Source organism: Pinus tabuliformis, chromosome 1_2, assembly GCF_031772625.1.
Source record: "Pinus tabuliformis cultivar Carrire ecotype Pingquan chromosome 1_2, CPIR1, whole genome shotgun sequence".
NCBI lineage: Eukaryota > Viridiplantae > Streptophyta > Pinopsida > Pinales > Pinaceae > Pinus > Pinus tabuliformis.
This window is the reverse complement of record NC_142298.1, coordinates 721528571-721548881: the sequence shown is the minus strand read 5'-3', so window position 1 is coordinate 721548881 and position 20311 is coordinate 721528571.

Genomic DNA, 20311 nt, shown 5'->3' with positions numbered 1-20311 from the left:
CTAACTAAGAGTCTGCATGTAGGTGTGTAATAGTTCCAACACCCCCCCTGAACACCACTATGGGGAAAAACAGAAAATGGGCCCAACAACTAAGGCCAAAGGTCACCCAAAATATAGTGCAACTTATACTAAAATTGAGGAAAGAGGGAAAACCTCATGGGAAAAACCCCCCCTCAAACAATTGTGTCCTTCACTCCAAGACGATCGCACAAAGAGCGAAACTTCTACTCAGTGAATGTCTTTGCGAATATGTTTGCAGTCTGTTCTACTGAAGGACAGAACTGCAAATAAATTACCCTATCATGTACTAAGTCTCTAATTTAGTGCATATGGATCTCTATGTGCTTCTCCGCTACCGCTGTATTGGATCCCTGCAAAATTTGAGAGTGCTCTGGTTGTCACACCAGATGACAATGGGCTGGTGGAACTGGATGCCTAACTTAGTGAGGAAGTGTTGTAGCCACAGAGCCTGAATGGTGATGTTGACTACTCTATACTCGGCCTCAGCTAAAGAGAGAGCAATAGCAGCGTGCTTCTTGCTCGACCAACAGATAGGGCCAGATCCTAGAATGAGTGAATATCCAAAGGTGGACTTGTGATCAATGTTGTCTCCCGCCCAATCAGAATCTGTGAAACCAAGGAGATTCAATGTAGTTCCTGCTGCATAGTGAATCCCGAAGGTGATGGTTCCCTGCACATATAGAAGGATGCGCTTGGCAGCATTCCAGTGTAGCTCATGCGGATCCTGCATGTATCTGGAAATTTCTCCTACTGCATATGAGAGATCTAGTTTGGAGTGGGTGAGGTACAATAAGCTCCCCACTAGCTATCGGTAGAGAGTGCTGTCAACTAATGGAGTGTCACCTCCATCCTCAAGGTGGACCCTATACAGAAAAGGATTCAGTGGTGACTTGCAATCAGTCATGCGAAATCTCTCAAGGAGATCCCGTGCATACTTAACCTGAGAGAGTTTGTTGCATGTGGCATCTTGGATTATCTCAAGACCAAGAAAGAAGTGTAATGGACCCATGTCAATCATCAAGAACTTATCATGCAAGGCCCTCTTGACTGTAGCAATGGCTGAAGCCGAGCTGCCGGTTACTAGGAGATCATCCACATACAAAACTAAGATAAGAAGAGAATTATTTTTCCTAAGCATGTAAACATTTGGATCAGACTTACATATTTCAAAGTTTTGTGGTAAGAGAAAATAATCCATCTTCACATACCAAGTTCTTAGGATGTGCTTAAGGTCATAGAGAGATTTATTGTTTCTGCAGACCAAAGATGAATCCTAAATGAAAACATGTGGCTACTCCATGTAGATCTCCTCAGATAGGTCTCCGTGAAGAAAGGAATTCTTCACATTCATCTATTGTACTTCCCACCCTTGGGTAGCTGCAATGGCAAGTGTAAGGTGTATGGAATCCATCTTTGCTACTAGAGCAAAGGTCTCATCATAATCAATGCCATGCACCTGTTGGAAGCCTTTGGCTACTAGCCTTGCTTTCCGTCTGGTGATTTGCCCATTTGCAGCACTCTTTGTCCTATAGACCCATTTGCATTGGACAAGTTTCCTTCCTGAAGGAAGGGGGACCAGATCCCAGGTCTGGTTCTCGAGGAGTGAGTTATACTCCTACTCCATGGCAGACTCCCAAGATGGATGCCCAACAGCCTCAGCATAAGACTATGGATCATAAGAATGAACCAAATGACAATGCCTGGATGGTAATGGTTCAGTGGCAATGAGGTCAAAAGGGGACTCAATAAACTTTGAGCTAGTCCTCTGCAGGTCATAATTATCCCCCATAAGACCATTTATAGTAGCTCGGTGGTCTTGTGCATATATCTCACGTAAGCTCCTTGTTCTCTGATTTATGACAGGGGAATATGATTCACTGCTGGAAGCCCGATCTGGGCTTGGATGTGGATCATCATATGCATGCACTAGATTTGTATCTGAAGACTCTATCTTTGAATCTGCATGCTCTACCTCGGCATTTGCATGCTCTACCTCGGCATTTGCATGCTCTGTATCTGCATCTAAGTGTACTGAGTCATAATCTCAGACATGAGGTAGATAAAAGGTGTCTGCATGCGGCGATTGAGGTGCACACGAGAGACTTTCCTCAAATTAGACACTTTGCTCAATAATCAGCTTGTGCATAGAGGGAATCAAGAGTCAGTATCCCTTTACACCATTAGGGTATCCAACAAAGATGCACTCAATGCTTTGTGGATCAAGAGCTTTCCTCTTTTCAGAGGGGATCCTGGCCCATGCTCGGGAGCTGAAAACATGGAAGTGAGTGACCTCTAGTTTAGTGTCGCTCCAAGCCTCAAAGGGGGTATCATCCTTCATAGATCTATGAGGAGATCTGTTCTGGATGTAGTTAGCACAATTCAGTGCTTTAGCCGATAGCTTATGAGGCAGTGACTTAACATGCAACAAGCAGGAAGTCATCTTTTTAAGAGATCGATTCTTTCTCTTAGCAACTTCGTTCTGCTGCAAAGTGTATGGAACTGTGTATTGCAACTGTATGCCAGACTGAAGGCAAAGGTTCTGAAGTGTCGTGTTAACATATTCCCCCCCATTGTCTGTACGGAGGGCTTTGATCTTTCTCTCTAACTGTGTCTCAACTAGTGCTTTGAAATCTTCAAAGTGTGCAAAAACTTCAGATTTGGCCCTCAGAAGATACACCCAAGTATACCGTGAGAAATCATCAATAAATGTAAGCACATACCTTGCTTTATTGATGGAAGGATGAGGAAAAGGCCCCATGAGATCACTATGGATCAGATCTAGAGGAGAGGATGCTCTGTGAGTCTTGCCGGTGTCAAACTTTTCTCTAGGATGCTTGCCAAGGACACACCCTTCACAAACTCCTTTGGAGAAACTAATATTTTGCAAGCCTTCCACCATCTTATTCTTGCTTAGCTACTTGATATACCTATAATTTAAGTGACCAAACCTCTCGTGCCAAAGCCTACTACTATCATCAGCATGTGTAAGCAATAAGGAGGATTCAGATTCAATAAATTCAGAAAATGTATACAGTCTAGCTCCATTGTTTACCTCACCAGTTGCAATTTCGGAGCATCACTGGCACGAACGAGTTTCCTGATAGCATGGAAAAATTACCAGAATGTGGTTACTCTACTATTAGAAAAAGAGACCTCTCGAGCTTCAGAGGGTTCGAGAGCATTGTAAAAAGCCTATAAATGGTTGAAAGTTAGAAGTATCAGGGGTTCAACTTTTTGGAGACTGCGGAGACTCTGCTCATCTTAGTGTCTCATCTCCATTCTAGTAATACAAGATTCTTTAACTATTATATGATCAATCTGTATCTTTCCCTCTATTCTAAGCTTGCACTTGAATGGGTTATTCATGTTTTCTTCTGTGTCGAATGCAAGATAGTTGTCATCTTATCTCTGCATTGATAAATTAGATTTGTAAGCTTCATTTTCTTTCTATAGCGAGCAATTCATATGTGTTTATGTATGCATCTGCTGGTACAGTTAGTATTCTCCATCTATCCATTGAATCTATAATCTTTTGAGCATTAGTGGTTGAAAGCCTTGTCTAGCCATGGGTGTTCATGCATGTTTTGAGTGTAATAGAGTTGAAATGGTCATTTGACTTGGTCCAAACCCCAATCCATTCCAATAGTTCATAGAACAATATTGAAGATTTATATGTTTCCAGGGATCTCCATGCTACGACCTACGAAAGCTTCCTGGAGTGCTAACATAATTGGTGCCATTGCCGGGGAGAGGAGGCTGAAGCTCAGCTTCCTTGGGAGATGACACAGATCCAGCTTTGATGATAGACAAAGTCTGGGCACTTTTTTGGTTGTAATCATCTATCTGGCAACTCTACTAGAGGATGAACCACTTGGCGACTCCACTCCATCGTGTTGGCTTAGTTTGTGAGGCATACTAGGAGAAATCCTCAGAAGTCACTAGCTAACCCAGTACCTGACCCTGAAAAAATCTTCAAAGAAAGAGAGGCATTGTAGAAAGGAGCATCAGGTTCAGGGATATCTAAACAATATACAATATTTTTTCAAGAAAATCCTGTAATAGAACAAATACATGTTGAGAGTATTGCATCTAATACTAGAAATGAAGAAAAAATCTCAGAGATTCATAAAGCTCCTTAGTCTTTAGGTTCTCCTTTCATTGTAAGCCCAAAGGAAGCATGTCCTCCTATCCCTCATTCTCCTTTAGTCTTATCAGTCACTTCTCAACCCTCTGTCATTCAGACTTCCAGTACCCTTGTAACCACCACAGCTATGGCAGGACCACAGGCACCTACCGAAATGGAAATAATCATAGCTGCTAGGTATGGACCTCTAGTACTGTCCACTCCTTTGAATGTCATGCCTACTAGAGAATATCATAATTATAGGCCTAAGTTCACTGGGACTGAAGGTGTTACAGCTGAGGAACATCTTGAATCATTCTGTAGCTATGTTGATAACCTGTACATTAGTGAAGATGATGTATGGATGAGTGTCTTTGTCCAATGTCTAGATGGAGATGCTAGAAAATTGTTCAGAGAACTGACCCCAAGGTTTATAGAAAATATTGAGGCTTTAGATGATGCATTCCTAAAGCATTGGGGATAAGAAGGATCTACTCTACTACCACACCGAGTTTGGGAACTTAAAGAGGGAAAATGATGAGTTGTGTCTGATTTTAATAAGAGGTTTAACTGCATGTACAACAAGATACCAGCTGAAGTAAAACCCACCACTACCTCTGCTAAACTCACCTATGCCAGTGCCTTTGATTCTAACTTCTATCTACTGTTGAGGGAGAGACGGTGTGCTACCTTGGTTGATATGCATGATGCAACCTTGGAAGAAGAATCAAACATCATGGCTATAGAGAACCTGAATGGGAATGTTGATAGAAGGAGACAGAGGGGTGAATCCTCATCATCTTCAGATCCCCAGATAGATAAAATGACCAATATGATAGAGTCATTAGCCTCTAAAATCTCCAAATTAAAGGTTGAGTAGCACCTTGTGAAAGGAAGAGTTCCTAATACCTTTGCTCCTAGAAATCCAAATCCATATAGAAGAGCTAATGAGAAGTTGCAGATTCTGCAAAGAAGCAAAGATGCCAATGAAGACCAAAGGGTGAAGACCTCTTTCCAAAATGTAGTCATGGAATAAGAGAAGTTTGAGGAAGATGATGAGATCCATTGTCTGGAAGACAAAGGAAGTTCCTCCATTTTTACCTCAGATGCCTATGAAAAGTCATTATTCAATGACCAAATCAACCAAGAATGGGATGGTGAAGCTGTTCTACAAACTGAAGATGGGCATAGATATGATCTAAGGTCGAAGATGAATAATGCCAAGGAAACTCTTGTTCAAAGAGCTGTTGTTCTTGTAGTACAACAAGCTAAAAACTAAAAACAACCAGCAGTTGATCCCATAATCCTCAAAGCTCGAGCTCACGAGGTAAGAGGCCTTGATAAGTCTCCTTATCCTTTCAGTTTTAAATCAGAAATTCAGAAGCTAAGCATACCTATACCTCTGAATGAATTAGTGAAAAATGACTCCTTCAAGAGATCTATCCTTGAGGCCCTTGAGCATAAAGCCATACAAGCCTCCACTGACTAAGTAAATCTGCAAGACAATAAACCAGCTATTGTTCGCAGCCCAATGATTAAAAATTCTGATGACAACTCCCCATAATTCTATGTCTCTTTGACTATTCATGAAAAAATACTTCACAACTGCCTTCTAGACACAGGAGCCAGCCATAATCTAATGCCCAAGGTTGTCATGGATGAGTTGGGTCTTGACATTACCAAATCTTATCATGACATATTTTCTTTTGACTCTTGAAAAGTGTAATGTTTGGGATTAATCAAAGACTGGCCATCACCTTGTCTTAGCTGCCCATGAAGAGCATGATGATAGATATTGTGGTAGCATATGGACCCCGCAAGTTTGGTATGTTGCTCTCCAGAGGTTGGATCAAGTGATTAGGTGGAACATTGCAAAATGATCTATCATATGCTACTGTCCCAATTTTTGGTGGTGAGAGTAGAAGATTATACAAAGAAGCTGAGTTGGCTTACATCATCAGTGATGAAAGGAATCCCACTAATCATCCCATCTATGTTGTCGACACTAATTTTGGAGCCTATATTCTTCATATTTAAGAATCCCACTTGGCCTCCACACAGCATAAGAAACCAGTTTTCCAGATCGCAGAAGAAGAAGCCCCACAAATTTGGGACAATGTCTTTAATGGAGCTTTCTCTAAGGAAGTTGCAGGGGCAGGTTTAGTCCTTGTGTCCCCCACACAGGAATGCATTCATTTATCTTTCAAATTTACTTTTCAGGTCACAAATAGCATAGAAAAGTACAAAGCCTTGATATTGGGCTTAAACGGCGCTAAAGAAATGGGCATCAAAGGTCTGGAGATGCATACCTTATCATTCAGCAGGTCAACAAAACTTTCCAAGCAAAGCATCCAAGGCTGAAAGCATACAGAGATGAGGTATGGAAACTCAAGGATTCTTTTAATAGTTTTAGCATTTCTTACATCCCTAGATGAACGACCAACTTGTTTATTCCCTTACTGTGTCTCTGCCATCACATTTATTCCTCATTTGCCTCCTAAATTGACTTATGAAGTTCAGGTGAAATATAGACCATCTCTGCCATACAATTTCAAATATTTGAAAGTTTTTCAATATCATTATGAAATTAATAGGTTTTTACAAGTCATTGATGAATTTTCTGAAATTCACATTGACGAAGAAAACGAAACCAATGAAGAATGCAACAAATAGAAGCTAAAGGATGAGATTGGCCGGGAAAGCATGGTCCAGCTACCTAGTAACTATATACCCAAAGGATTGGTGCCCCTAGAGAAGCTGTTTGATCATAATGATATACCTTATAAGCCTTCCAAAAAGGAAAATGAGTATGTTGTTCATAGACATAATGTAGGGAGTCCAGCCCATGCAAAGTACATAAATCTATCGACTGACTTGTCTTTTTCCCAAAGTTCCAAGTATTGCACCCTGATGAAACAATTTACTGATATTTTTGCTTGGTAATATAATGATCTTAAGACCTATGACATCAACATCATTCAACATAAGATTTCGCTAGAGAAAACCATCCCTTTTAAGCAGAAATTAAGACCTATCAGCCCTCTTTTATTGCCTTTGATTGAAAACGAAATCAAGAAGCTGCTGGATGCCAAGATCATAGTTCCCCTAAGGTATTCAAAGTGCATAGTTAACCTTGTGGTAGCAAGAAAGAAGAATGGAGTAATCAGGTTTTGTGTTGACTTTAGGAATCTGAACAAATGCTCTAAAAAAGACAACTACCCCCAGCCTAAGATGGAACACTTGCTGCAAAAAGTTTCAAGGGCTAGAGTCATTTCTTTCTTAGATGGATTTTCAGGTTATAATTAGATTGTTTTACATCCAAAAGATTAGGAAAAGACCGCCTTCACTACTCATTGGGGCACTTTCATGTACTCCAAAATGCCTTTTGGACTGATTAATGCTAGGGCTACTTTTTAGGGGGACATGGAAATAGCCTTTGTGGGAGAGAAGAACAAGTTTGTCCTTATTTACCTTGATCACATAACAGTCTTTTCCAGCAGTCACAAGGACCATTGGCAGCATTTGAAGAAGGTGCTTCTAAAGTGCAGACAGTTTGGAATTTCCGTCAACCCAAAGAAGTCACAGCTTTATGTAGACGAAAGAAAATTTTTGGGACATGTTGTTTCTGCTAAAGGTGTGAAGATCGATCCAGCAAGAGTTCAAGAAATTCAGATATTGTCAATCCCAAGGTCAAAAAGGGACATTCAATCCTTCCTAGGTAAGATTAACTCTGTCAGGAGGTTTATTCCAAACTTCGCAGAGCTAGTGAAGCACATCACTTCCATGCCAAAGAAAGGATCAAAAATAAAATGGACAGATGGTGCAAGAAGCTCTTTTGAAGCCATCAAATAAGCTATCATGGAAGCTCCCACTCTAATCAGCCCAGATTATACCAGGGAGTTTTATATCTTCTCTTTTGCATCTTATGATACACTTGCAGTGGTTCTATTACAGAAAAACAATGATGGTGTAGAATAACCTGTGGCCTTTTTCAGAAAAACTCTGAGGGATGCTGAACTAAGGTATGACCTTATTGAAAAACAAGCTTATGCTCTCATAAAATCTTTAAAGGCATTCAAAATTTATATTCTGCATTCCAAATTGACTACATATGTATCGTCAAGCTCAGTAAAAGATGTTATAAGTCAACCAGATATTGATGGAAAGAGAGCTAAATGGATTACAAAATTCATAGAGTTCAACATAGAGGTGAAGCCCACCAAGCTTGTCAAAAGCCAGGGCTTGGCTAAGCTTATGGCTGAGGAAAATTGCATTTTGTTAGAGAGAAATCGCATGGGCTGGAATTTAGGTGGTGAGCGGACAGAGGAAGTAACAGTAGAGCGAGAGAAGAATCAGCCATTGGCTGAAAATCTAGCCACCTGTGAATGATGTTCCAGTGTGGTTCATTTTTTTTGGAATCTAGAAATACCTCCAAGCCATAGCTCAATTCAAGCCTGGGCCATTAATCTCAGATCAATGAAATTCTGCATTAATGAAAACCTGCTCTATTGGAAAGACCGATCAGGGATCCTCTTGAGATGTCTTGACAAAGGACAACCTATGGAATTCATGCACCAGTTCCATTCTAGCATCTGTGGAGGGCATCATTATTGGAAAACTACGGCCCACAAGGTCCTGAGAGCTAAGTATTATTGGCCTACTCTGTTCTCTGATGTGTTTTCTTTTGTGAAATCTTGTGACAAATGCCAGAGTTTTACAGGAAGACAACAACTAAAATCTCTTCCCTTGAAGCCAGTACATGTCAATGGTCCCTTCTAGCATTGGGGCTTGGACTTCATAGGTGAGACTAATCCACATCCCATTGGCCATCACAAATATATATTGGTAGCCGCTGATTATTTCACCAAATGCATTGAGGTCATACCCACTAAAAATGCTAATCATCAAGTTATCATGAAGTTCTTGAATGAGAGTATTTTCACTAGATTTGGTAGCCCAACCAAACTAGTCACTGATAATGCAATAGCTTTCAGTGCAGAAGAATTGGTGGACACTTGTGAATCCATGGGAATTCAATTGGTGCATTCTACCTCATATTACCCTCAAGGCAATGGCCTGGAAGAATCATATAACAAGATTCTTGTAAGGATAAACAAAAAACTACTGGAGGAAAACAAAAGGAATTGGGATTCCAAGTTGAAGTTTACACTATGAGCTGACAGAGTTACTAACAAGAATTCCATTGGAAATTCTCCATTTAAGCTGGTTTATGGCATGGATGTTGTTTTTCCTATCCAGCTGATTCACCCTGTGGCCAAATTCTTGTAAGAATAACAGGATGAAGAGAATGACATAGCGAGGAGAATGAGTAACTTGGTTGAATTACAATAGATTAGAGAACAACTGGTTGAGAAGTCAAGAATTCATCATAAGAAAATCAAATATACCTTTGATTGAAAGGAAAAGGTAGACAGTTTTTAGGTTGGTGACTCGGTTCTCAAATGGGATGCAGTAAAGGAAAAGAAGGGCAACCATGGTAAATTTGATGCCTTATGGACAAGACCGTTTGTCATTACTCAAGTTCAGATGAACAATACTGTCATTCTGCACAATTTGGAGGTGGAAGGTGTTTTTGATGGCCCAGTCAATGGGCGGTTTTTGAAATTTTACTTCATATGAGGCTTTAAGGCCTTAATATTGTAATAGGTTTTTTAGTTTTTGTTTTTATGCAAATAAACTCCATGCCTAATGGAACACTAGGAGATAAGTTTGTTTTTTGTTGTTATTGGAAAGGTAGTGGTGTACAGTTCTTAAAACCTCGCAGGGAGGCTTTCATCCCCAGAAGGAGCCAGTGTTAGCGCCTGAGGTGCAGTGCTACTAATTTTAGCAGAAGTTTCCCCTATTTTAGTTATGATGGCCATGCCTCCTCTTGCTCCGCTTTGGCCATAAGGTGTTAGCCCTGAGGCGTTGATCCAAACAAACACTCTCTGAGTCTTTAAAAATTGTTTAAAAGATCAAAATAATGGCAAGAGAAAACCCTCCAAAAGGCAGAAAAACACTATCGAGAAGTGAAAAGAGAGGAAAATAGAGAAGTGGAGGATTGAACAATGAATGCATAGTGCCCGTCAGATATGGCCGATCAAAGGTCTAGATTTGATTGATAGAATCGCAATCGGCCAACACAACGGAGCGCTCACCAAATGGCCTGGGGTTATCACGATATGCAATTGTGATTAATTACATCGAAACTTCACAGAGGAGCGGGATATATATATATATATATATATATATATATATATGCGATGCAATTAGCCAGACCCAATGGCTATATAACCACTATTGTATAAGATTTGAGATCTGTCGAAAGGCATTTTCCTATGTATTTTGCATATTTTCGTTATTTAACGAAATACAAAGAAACCATGCTAATGCGATCAAACCCAGACCCAAAGGAGTTTGGGAATGAAAATACATAACATTTGAAGTCCGGCATGAGCCATTTTTTAATGTATTTCCAATGTTTTGATGTATTTCTAAAAAACAAAGGGACAAGCCATTTCCGACATGTGACAGTGATTGGGAAAGGACCTGATAGCTCTATTTTGGCTCTGTTCATATTTTTAACAGTCAACGGGTGAACTGAAATAATGGAATATATTTCCATAAGGGGAAAAACAATAGCACAACACAGTCGAACCAACAGAAATGGTCATGGAGCATCGCTGGCATGAGCGAGCTACCTAACTGTGTGGAAAAAAGACCAGAATGTGGTTACTCTGTTGTTAGGAAAAAAGACCTCTCGAGCCTTAGAGGGTTCGAGAGCATTGTAAAAAGCCTATAAATGGCTGAAAGTTAGAAGTATCAAGGGTTCAACTTTTGGAGATTGTGGATACTCTGCTCCTCTCAGCGTCTCATAATCATTCTAGTAATACAAGGTTCTTCTGCTATTATATTTTCAATCCCCATCTTTCCGTATATTCTAAGCTTGCACTTGAATGGGTTATTCATGTTTTCTTCTGTGTCGAATGCCAGATAACTGTCATCTTATCTCTACATTGATAAATTAGATTTGAAAGCTTCATTTTCTTTCTGTAGCTAGCCATTCATATGTGATTATGTATGCATCTGCTAGTACAGTCAGTATTCTCCATCTATCCATTGAATCTATAATCTATTAAGCATTAGTGGTTGAAAGCCTTGTCTAGCTAAGGGTGTTCATACATGTTTTGAGTGAAATAGAGTTGAAACGTCATCTGACTTGATCCAAAGCCCAATCCATTCCAATAGTTCATAGAAAGATATTGAAGATTTATATGTTTCTAGGGATCTCCAAGCTATGACCTAGGAAATCTTCCTGGAGTGCTAAGGCTAACAACTCTATTATTTATGAATTCTATTGGAGAAATTTTATTCTCTATTTTTTTTATATATTTTAGAATTCTAATACTCGTAGTTGTTTCCTTGGCATTGTAGGTTAAGTTATTGAAGAACAATCTAGATTTTACACACAAATCTCGAAAACATCCCGAAGTCCATACTCTATGCTGACTCTGAATTTATACTTGTTTTGTCCCTCATCTTTTAACGTAATAACTACTTTTATTTTCATCATGTTTAACCTTATCTCCCAAGTCATCCATCCCCGTGTGCTCCTCCACATGAATGACCAACACATGAACTACCAGATTGCAGGTATGGCTGATGATTACATGAAATGCTTGTTATAATTCTCCTAGTAATTATCCTTTAACACTGTCAATTATTTTGGGCTCATTTTTGTTAGATTCTGTTTAAAATATAGTAGAGATTATTAAAAGTTGTAAGTTTGGAGTGTTTGACTTATAAAGGTTTTTTGTTTTTAGTCTTTTCATTGTGCTGAATTCATTAATGTCTTCTAAATTATAAGGATTTTAAGGGAAATAAATCATTTATATCTATTAATTAAATAGTTTCATCATTTTCTACACTAAAAGGATTTATCCCCATTTTATATCACTAAATAGGGGAGGAAAACTTTTAGCAAAAAGTTTTTTAATATTTTGTATTTTAATTTTTTTCTAAATTTAGTTATATCATTTTAGTGGTTATATAATTTTAGTGGATTTTGTGCTTTTTTATTATTTAAGATATGCTTCTTACTATGTAAATAGTTTTAACACTTCCAAAAATTAATTTAATCCTTTAACCATGATAGTGCATAGCAGTTCAATTTCATTTGAGAAAATGAAACTTTTTACCATTCATCTTAATTTTGGAAATCAAATTTATAGATATTTTTAACAAATAATTGATCTTAATAGCATTAATCTCACCTTTAAAAATGTTGATGTCCATTTCTGCTTCCATTCTAAATAGTGGTTGTGAATGAGTGGTTGCATTAGATATTGGCCTCATTTTCTCAATCCCTTCTTTTAACTCCATTTATGGGTCTTCACTATCTATTGATTTGTTATCTGAAGGAACTCTTGAGTTAAATCCAGCAACATCCCAAAATTTTCCAAATGTATTTGCTAAAGATTCAATGATGAGAGGCCTCTTTTAGGAGGTATCAATGACTTTCCTTTCTATAATCAAGAATCTCACTTTTATGCCAACATGGTTATGGTTCTATGACTTTTCTTAATGCAAGTCCTAGGCATTATAGATTTCCACATATACCATGGATAAAACTACATTTTTCTTTTGTGATCCTCCCTATTACTTGAGGAGCTACGACCCAGGGGCATCTTAGCCATCAAAGTCACCCAGAGATTTCACTTAGTCTGAACCACACGAACCCTTAGTTGACTATATTTTTAGCATGTCTCCTCCCCCTAATGCATGGCACAACCACCTCCCATGAGGTTTGATCCTAGGTCGCCTTACTAATGAGGACCATCCTCAACTAGTTGTGCTAGTGGGACTTGACCAATAAACCTACAATAATACCAATATTATCTATAAATTATTGTGGATACTCCAAAAAAAATAGTTTTCCACATTATATCTTATATAATATTGTGAAATCTTAGATTATTGTTGTTGTAGATTTTAGAATATAATTAAAATTGCTGAAAATAGCTAAAATATTGAAATGAAGAAAATGTTTAAAAAGACACACCTTCCATACAAATGAGCATAAGATTTATCTTTGGAAACACAATATGGGAGAAGAACCTACTAGAAGGTGATGCATATGGCCTACTTTATTGCCTTTAATTATGATATGCAAATAGAATTAAAGGAACACTCTTTACCTTGTTTCTTAGGACTCTATAGCATGAGTGACTACTACAAAATCATTTTCCTTATCTAGTATGCTCCCATATCGAACTCATAGATGCTATTCTCCACTATGTAACATGTGCAGTGCTAAATTATGGAAGCATTTCTCTTACTAGTTGAGTGGTATTTAATGGAGCTCAATAGTCATTAATATTTAGAGATTTTTCATCCTCAACCTTTAATTACATATAAGTTTTTACACCCTCTCGAAAATTCTTGAAAGTTTACATATTTCTTTAAACATTATTCTAAGTAAGGGAAATTGATATGGCATCCACTTGTATCATGGTGGTCACTAGGGTTGGTGAATTTGTGAGAGGCATAACTTTCACATATTAGCTACTAAGATGATTTTTGCATAGTGAAAAATTGGTGGTGTATAAAGCAATATCAAGATGCTATAAACTACAATCATAATGTCTACCCTTCTAAACATGTTAATTTGATGCCTTAAAATGGCTTGGGAAGTTTATAGACCCAAAAATTTCCAACTAAAACTTATTAATAAAATGAGTCTTTCAAGCTAATCCATCCATTTTCGCCACATACAAAATAAATAATCAAATATTTAATAATCCATATCAAAATAAAAATAAAAATAAAGGAATAATAAGTAACTAAGACCATATCACCAAGGGTTTGAATTGGTAGTCCTAAAAAACTAACTATCACTACATTTTAAAGACTGGGTTCAATCATATTTTTTATAATATTTTAATAAAAATTAAATAACAACATAAAATAAATTTTATTCTTGCACCAAGAGACACATTTTACAAGCCAATATGAGAGTGATGTTGAGCTTATGCTTAATCTAGAATTGACATGTCTCTCTTTTAAGATAGAAATAAAATATAATCTAAATTAAAATATATATATTTCACTTTCACTCTGAGTCATAAATAAAATATTACAATCTCTTTTCTAAATAATATAATTTTATATGAAGCTTCCAAATAAAATAATTAAAAGTTAAAATAAATAAATAAAGTTATATTTACCTCATGAATATTTCTACATCACATCTAAATAAACTATTAACTATATTATCTTATATATTTTAATATGGACTTCAAACCTTTGTATATATAAATAGGGAATAAGAAAGTGATTAAAAATAAAATAATTTGATATTTTTTTAAGAAAATGTGTTATGCATTCAATTCTTAAAATAAAATTGATATATAACATTTAAAAATATTAATAATAAGAAAAATATTCAATTTTATTGATTAAAAAAATAACTAATATGTATTTAAAAATATATTAATAACAAAAAAAATAAGATAAAAAATGTATTGCACAAATAAAATATTTCATGTATATCTTAATTAAAATATTTCAATGTTAAAACACACACACGTATAAGAAATAATAAAGCAATAAAAAACAAGTGCTCATATTTAAAATATTTTAAGGAATTCTATTATTTTGACTTTACAATTTTTTTTTTTTGGAATTGTAAATTTAGTGATATAGTCTATACAATCAAAGTGCTCAAATAAGTTTGTTAAGTATTGTATCTATTTATGCAATCAAAAATGTAGATTAAAAAATAAAAAACACACATATATTAAAAAAATATAAATCTATTTAGAAAAAAAAAAATCTCTTCAAATTTAAGATATCAAGATAATTAATCTCTCTTAACACTAATCTGTAATGCCAATTTAAAGTTTTACCATACTGTTCTTAAACAGAATGGATCCAATTTAATTTTGGTAACTAATTAATAGCATATTATGAAATTTTATTCTTCCTTTTACCATTTTTGATAGTAATTTTTCCATATTTATAAGAGCCATACAAAAAATAGTGAGATTCTATGTATCAAATTTTAAATTTATTATATTAAATTTCCACCATAATTATGTAGGGTATGCGTTATGAGTAATATTCTTAATATCACCGAGCAATAAAAAGAAAGTATCTTTTTTTTTATTATTTCAAACAAATAAAATATAAATAAATAAATTTTCAAATTTAAAATCTAGAATAAAATTTATAGGTATCTTTACTTTAATAAAGTTATTATTGTATATATAGGCCATAGTTTAAGTAATAAAGGAAAGGTGTTTTTCGATGGTATTTTTTAATTTGATTTTAATCCAATTTTAAAATTTTAAGTTGAAGTTGTTGAATATTTAGAGTTCCATTGTTTTAAATTTATTATATATTTAAATATGTATTTTAAACATTTAAATATATATAACAATAAAAAAAACATTTTTTTTTAATTAATTTATACTTATTTTTAATACTCTTTAAAAATTAAAATTAATTATCTATTATAAAAGATTATTAAATAAAATTGAAAAATCAACCATGGCTTTAAAGTTATCCCATCCATTTCCATTGATATATTATACGATGCTCATATTATATTTATGAGAATTTATTAATATAATCCTTATCCTCTGTAATAAATATAATGTGCAAATGAATCAAAATATGATACAACGATAATAATATCAACCCTAAAAGGAAAATAATATCAAGAATATTTTTCATACATTGTTATTGTAAGTAAAATCTATTTAAAACTAATAGGATTATTTTAATATTTTTTATTAAATTTGGGTATTTTTATTATTATTGAGCAGAAAAGCTTATTCTAGGAATGTTTAAGTTTATAAATTTTTCTATTGATTTGATGTTTATATTTTTAAAATAAAATAAAAATTATGCTCTAAATAAAAAAATAATAACTGTTTTTAAAAAAGCAAAATGAATTTGATTTAAAGAAATAAAAATTAAAAAAAAAATATGAGTAAAATAGTTAAATTTTGCATTTCTAAAAAATATTTGAAACCATTTCAAGATATGTGTTAACTAATTTATGTTTTTATCAGCTTCATATATATCTATCTGTCTATCTATCTCTATCTCTCTCTCTATAAATTATTTTAATATTTATATAAAAATATATTGACTACAAGTTATAAATATAATATTTTGATAAGAATTAATATTGACATATACTTATAATTGTATTAATAAAAAAAACTATTTTATTTTACACTCATAAGCATGTTATGTAAAATATTTTAATATCAATTTTATATATATTATATGTAATTTAAGAAAAATTATGAATATACCATGAAATAAATAAGTTTTTGTGGTTAACATATTTATTTCCTCTTATATATATTCTATATACCATTCAAAAATATAATTTAAACAAACATTATATTTTACACTCTAAAAAATTTTACAGCGTAAGAATTTTAATGCTTTTCCAATCAATTTTTTTTTTTTTTTTACACTAGAGGAATCGGCAACGGCGATGGTATCGTACTCGCGTTAACCTCTAGGAGGGTCCGCCCAGGCCGCCTTGAACGTCCCTCGGATATTCTTGGGGTTTGAACTCGTGACCTGCATAGATGCACGAACGACTTAGCAAATTGTTCGCTTGCCACTAGACCAAACCCCCACGGCCTTTTCCAATCAAAATTTGCAAATTTGCAAATTTAATATTTTTCCATTGAAATTTAGAAGTTTAAAGTTTAAAACTTTGATGCTTTTCCAATCACTTAAAATCCATATTTAAATCCAAGTAAAAAGAACTTGTAAAAAATGTTTAAGATTACACCTGCCGTATATATGTGGCATCCAGAATAACGGCTATGAACTTTCTGAGCTGAAACCTTATGGGCGACCAGGAATAAATTATAACTATAATATCGAGGAACTTCACATTATTATGTAAAATGTAGTATATAATAATCTGCGGCATGAAACAAATTGCATTTAAATATTTAGCGGCGTGAAGCTGGATTGGGCTCCGGTTTGTCCTCTCCGTCATTTTTAATATCGAAGCTTACGTCCTTTGCCAAATATACTTATGTTGTTACATAATGTTCGAGAAATCATAAGGTTGGTTACAAAAAGGTCTATCAAATTGAGAAAAAATTATTTATCACAAAAATAAATTTGTAAATCCAAGAATTATATTATTTGTAAATTCTACTGGAGAAATTTTGTTCTCTAACCTTTTTTATATTTTAGAATTCTAATACGGTTGTTTCCTTGGCCTGGAAGGTTAACTTATTTTTATATTTTAGGTTTCCTTGGCATTGTAGGTTAAGTTATTGAAGAACACTTCAGATTTTACACGCAAATCTCGAAAAAATCACGAGGCATATGCTCTATGCCGACTCTGAATTTATACGTGTCTTGTCCCTCTTCTTTTAACGTAATAACTACTTATATTTTCATCATCTTTAACATTAGCTCCCAAGTCCTCCACATGCTCGCGCGCTCCTCAACATGAACGACCAGATTGCAGGTATGGCATGATGATTACATGAATGCTTGTTATAATTTTCCTGATAATTATCCTTTAACACTGTCCATTATTTTGGGCTCATTTTCGCTAGATTCTGTTTAAAATATAGTAGAGATTATTAAAATTTATAAGTTTAGATTGTTTGACTGGTAAAGGTTTATTGTTTGTGGTCTTTTCATTGTACTGAATTCGTTAATGTCTTCTAAATTATAAGGATTTTAAGGGAAAAAATCATTTATATCTATTAATTAAACAGTCTCATCATTTTTTATATACTAAAAGGATCTATCCCCATTTTATATCACTAAATAGAGAAGGAAAACTTTTAGCTAACAGATTTGTCTAATTTTTTGTATTTTAATTTTTCTTTAAATTTGGTTATATAATATTAGTGGTTATATCATTTTTTTTTTCTGTGTAAAGACTAAACTATTGTATTAAAAAGTGGAAAAATATTTACAAAGAGGACTTAACCTCTGAGGATGCATAAAAATTCGGTCGAAAGGGATAGTAAGGATGCCAATGAGACGGAGAAAAACAAGAATAAAAGTATTGATTACGCTAAAATTAAGAAGTTATGGGAGCCCACCCTCTATCAGAAAAGCAGAGCAGGTGCAAGTGGCCACCTGAATTACAAAAAGAGATCCCATCTAAATGAACATAAGTAGAGCAGGTGCGAGTTGCCCCCTGAATTACAAAAAGAGACCCCATCAAAATGAACAGCAGCAAGCAGAATTGTGAATCGAGAAACTCATAAGCTTGTGGCTTGTGGCTTGCTGCTTGATAGCAGTGTTACAGAGAAGAGTAAGGAGACCGTTAGATTCCAGAGTTCTGGAGACACCACGAGCTCTGAAAGATCCCAAACCCACTGACAAAACTAGGCGCCACGCATATAGTAGAACCACCACAAAAGGGTCCCAAAACATGAAAATCGATCAAAAGATGCAACAAATACTAAGCCTTCGGAGGCTCACCTTGTACGCTATCATTGGCCTCGTGCGGGAGAGGAAGCCAATCGAGCATAATTCCATCTCCCATATCTTCCAGACGAACTTCCAGTGGAGGAATCAGATGCGAATGAGTAGCCAATCTATCAGCAGGAGCAACTGGAATAATGTCATCCGGAGGAGGGGCTTCTTCATTACCATCCTCATCATTCATCTGGGCGTTCTGGGTTCGAACTTTCTCCCCATGGTCCGCCTCCGGGCTGTTTGTTTCCTCATCTTCCTCAGAAACTATCACCGTTACAATGACTGAAATAAGCGGTTGATTACGCCTGCACTTAAAGGTGAATCTGGAGGTGTGTACATGGTTGTTCTCAGAGGGGTCAGACTCCTCTGAGGGGGAAGAGGGTGGCACAACTATAGCTAGCGGGGGAACCGCTCTGGCCCGAGCTTCCTGCCCTCTTCTTACACCCCAAACACCCCCCCTTCTCGGAACACCTCGCTGACGGGGGGCCATGAGCAGGGGAGACCACAAACGATTAACACAGAGAGACTTAATGCCAAAGCTGGCCACAGAACCAGTGATTCCTGAATTGAGAGACAATTCAGTGACCTTATCTCTCAGTAAATCCCAAAAAGAGCCCGAGACAGGATTTTTGCACCGCACCTTCCCCTGCACAACCAAGAGCGAAGAATTTCCCACCCTGAAAATGACAGAGGGCGCGCGCTGGTCGGAAGTGAGACCTCTGAGACTCCTCACAGAGCTAGAATTGGGCGACTTCCTACCATTGGCACTTGAACTCAAAACAACATATCCTGAATTGCAAACCTGGAGCCAATACTCCATTAAATAGACTTCCACATGGAATAATCTGGAGGGAGACAGGGCATCGCGAGCCGGATCAGAGGACAGAGCGATTAAATTCGCCATACTTGAAACCATTACGCATCTTCCTTTCAATCTCATCAGCATTTATGATCCTTAATGTGAAACCAGAGCCGTCTAGTCGTGACGTGATCCAATGCCTCTGCCTTCTGTGCATGATTTACTCGCTCCTCAGGCCGCGGATAGTGGTGTTATCATTTTAGTACATATTGGGATTTGTGATTATTTAAGATATGTTTCTTACTATGTAAATAGTTTTAACACTTCCAAAAAAAAAATTTAATCCTTTATGTAAATTTCAAAATTCAAAATTATTCAAAATTATAGTTATAACAAATTTGTACACCCTTTTAAACAAGTTTCACATTTTTTATTTTGATATTTCACCAAAATTAACATGTTTAGTGCTTGAAATATAATCGATAGAATGAACGTAATTTTGAAATTTTGTTTAAGTTGAATTGGATACAAGCTCTGCAACTTAAACTGAAGTGAAAGTCTGCGGACATCATGGAAGCTCCGCCAAAATTATTCGCTTCACAAAGAAATTTAAGTAAGGATTAGTGGATCGGAAGAGCTTTATTAGTGGATTCGCGAGTTTGGCTGCAGGTGTTCGCATGAGGATTTGAAATAGTCCTGAGAATCGGAAAGTATGTGGACTTACTAGCTCGGCCAATTCTCGGGGTCATTAATTGCAAGGATTATTTAGAAACTAATAAATTTGTTCATTGAGTTCAGTTTAGGAATACTTGTGGCATGAATATTCATGGGATTTTTATGTATAACATAAAATATATGTAGTTGATTTTAAATTTTATGTT